Raw genomic sequence first — 3385 nt, 5'->3', positions numbered from 1 at the left:
GTGTGGTCAAGTAGGAACTGACTCATAGTTGACTCTTTAATGGATTTTCAGATACAGTACGCTGCATATCAGGAGATTTCTCATCCTTCTCCCATGGAGCAGCTAATGGACACAGACATTTTTGTATACTAACACAGCAGTAGTATGTAACACTAAAAACAAATAAAGAATTTGAGAAATACTTCATAACATGAATGAATCTAGAGGATATTGTGCTGAGTAAGTGAGTCATAAGAGGAAAAATATTGTATTATTATTATAAAAAGTAAAGATAAATTTATACACAGAAAGTTTCATTCTTGGTTGGATGTCAGGGATGTGAAAGGAGAGAGAGAGAGAGGAATAAAAGTTAATAAATAGATACTGTTGTTGTTGTTGTCATTATGTATGTGCTATCAAATCAAGTAAGACTCACAGCAATCCTATAACCAGCAAATCTGAACCCTGTCTTATTCTTCAGCATCCTCATCATCTCTGACATTCTTGAGCTCATTGCTTCAGTAAGTGTGTCAATCTATCATATTGAAGGTATTCCTCTCTTTCATTAACCTTCTACTCTTCCTAGAATGAATTTCCTCTCCAAGTAATGCCTTCTTCTAGAAACATGCTCCTATATGAGACGAAGTTTCTATCCTTGCCTATAAAGAGCATTTTGGCTGCACTATATCAAAGATATATGTATGTTTCTTTTTTCAGCCCATGGTGTATGCAATACTATTCTCCAACAGCACAACTCAAACGCATCAAGTCTTTGATGATTTTTTTTTCACGGTTTAAGGAATTTTTATTAAAGCAACAATTTTATAGTCCAAATTACGTTTCCTTGCTCAGTTATCAATTCTGTTACCTAAAACAGAACTGATATTCTGAGCTATTCCACAGTAAAGAATTACAAAATTAAAGAGAGGAATGCTTTAAATTTTTGTACTTTGCTGAAAATTCTTTTTCCCAGAGGGTCTATAAAACATTAATTTGTTTTTATATTTTACTATTTTTTTCCTCTTTTTTTTGTTTTTAAATGAGTAAGTAATCTAGGACTAGCACGTGCTAGCCCCGGCATTTGCTCTGTACATAAGGTTTAAAGTTTCCTTTTCTTTTTTTAATTTTATATTTTGCAATGGTTTTTCCCCCCACAATATTTAAGTTTTTCGATGTTTAGTTCTTTTTTTTCGGTGAAGCACGAGTTTTCTTTCATGGTCCCTGGTCATTTTAAACAGTTAGAACACCAGTGGCACTGTTAACTGCTATCTGGGCAGCCTCTTTAGCTTGGTGGGCTTGTAGTACAGCTACAGCTTCATCAACCTTAGAACGAAGAGACTCTGGCGACTCAAGCATATGAAGAAGTTCTGAAATATCAATCTCCAGTAACATGCCAGTGATTTTACCAGCCAATGTAGGGTGCATGGCTTGAATAAGAGGAAACAGCCTTTCACCCAACATCTGCTTTTGCTCTTGAGGAGGGCCAGATGCCAACATGGAAGCAGTCAAAGGCTCTTGACCTTGTACATGAACAGCAGGCTGCTGCATGGTGACTTGTGGTTGTGCATTTAGGTGTTGCTGAGGATTGCGAACTCCCGCAGCGTATTTATACTGCGGCACAGTGCGGACAGCAGGAGTAGCTGCTTCAGCAGCAGCTGCAGGACGGGGACCCACGGTCTGTGTTGATGTGTTAGCAACACGTTGTGTTGACATGACTCGTGGAACTTGTGAAGAAGCTGGTCTCATGGTACTAAATGGTGGTCTAGGGCGGATAGCACCGGGCATATTTTGGAATGGATGAGGCCTGGCACCCTGAGCAGTTCAGTGAGGACTTGGTCTTAATTGAGCAATTTGGCTAGGAGGGTAGTACGCAGCACGGTTCTGAGTCTGTGGAATAGCTGCCATGAAGTAACCTGAAGGAGGTGCTGGCTGGTAGGGGTTGATCACGGGGTTGGGCACAGCTCGGACACTCGCCATTCTCTGCATGTACTGGTTGGTGAGGTGAGCCTGGCGCTCTTCTTTGCGCTGAGTTAAAGCTACATATAATGGTTTCGTGGCCACAATTCTACCATTCATTTCTGTAACTATTTTAGTGGCTTCTTCAGGGGAGGAGAAACATACAAAACCAAATCCTTTGCTGCGACCACCCTCAATCATAACCTTTGTGCTAGTGATTGTACCAAATGGAGAAAACTCTTTGCGGAGACGTTCGTCATCAATGCCATCATCAAGATTTTTCACACATAAGTTAACACCCTGGTATCTGGTGATCCTATCTTGATTCACCTGCTCAAATTTGCGCTTAAGTTCCGTCTGTCGTTCCACTTTTTTCTGAGCTCGACCAACATAAATTTGTTTTCCATTGAGCTCCTTTCCATTCATCTCATCAACAGCTTTCTGTGCATCTTCATGCCTCTCAAAGCTAACAAATCCAAAACCTTTGGACTTCCCACTTTCATAGGTCATTACTTTCACACTTAAGGCAGGTCCAAACTTGCCAAAGAGATCCTTACGGCGCTCTTCATCCATGTCCTCTCCAAAATTCTTGATGTAAACATTGGTAAACTCTTTAGCCCTAGCTCCGAGTTCTACTTCTCGTTCTTTGCGAGACTTAAAACGTCCAACAAATACTTTGCGATCATTTAGAAGCATCCCATTCATTTTTTCAATAGTTCTTTCAGCTGCTTCCTGTGTCTCAAAATGCACAAATCCATAGCCCTTGGAACCATTTTCATCACAAACCACCTTACATGAGAGGATATTACCAAATGCTGAAAATGTATCATGCAGTGCTTTATTATTAATGGATTTGTCCAAATTTTTAATGAATATGTTGCCCACTCCACTTTTACGAAGCGATGGATCACGCTGAGACCACATTATGCATACTGGCTTGCTGTCCAAAGCACGCTCCACGTCCGCCGGCTGCTGGAAGTTCACATACACGTAGCCCAAGGAGCGGCGGGTGATCATGTCCCTGCAGACCCGGATGGAGAGGATGGGCCCGGCCAGGCTGAACTTCTCGTAGAGCATCGCCTCTGTCACGTCGGGGTGTAGGTCTCCCACGTAGAGCGAGGCCATGGGATAGCTGAGGGCGCTGGGGTTCATCTCGGCACGGCTGCCAGCAGGGTCTCAGTCTATGACCGGGTCGATCCGCTGTGGCTGGGTGCTGAATGCCTGCTGGGGAGCGAGGCTGGTGGTGTCGGGTCCTGGCAGAGGGAAAGGCCTCGCAAGTCTCTTCGTTCCTCCTTGGAGCTGCTGCAGGGCCGCGGGCGGGTGAGTTGGTCTCGGCTGCTTCACCAGGTTATTTATAAAAGAGAAATAAATAAATAAAAGTCTCTGGCGGGGGAGACGCGGATTTTTTGTAATTTTGTTTTAAATTTTTTAAAAGGCTTTTAAATTTTTT

The 3385-nt window shown here is 42.5% G+C and overlaps 1 pseudogene; it reads right to left on the bottom strand.

The window, feature by feature from the left end:
- Positions 1–1209: 1209 nt before the first annotated feature.
- On the bottom strand, positions 1210–3087 carry LOC102875923 (annotated as a pseudogene).
- Positions 3088–3385: the final 298 nt, after the last annotated feature.

This window comes from Elephantulus edwardii, unplaced genomic scaffold (genome assembly GCF_000299155.1).
Source record: "Elephantulus edwardii isolate Elephantulus edwardi_28Jun2011 unplaced genomic scaffold, EleEdw1.0 scaffold00376, whole genome shotgun sequence".
Taxonomy (NCBI): domain Eukaryota; kingdom Metazoa; phylum Chordata; class Mammalia; order Macroscelidea; family Macroscelididae; genus Elephantulus; species Elephantulus edwardii.
Note: the sequence above shows the minus strand (reverse complement) of the source record. Positions and strands in the feature narration are given on the sequence as shown.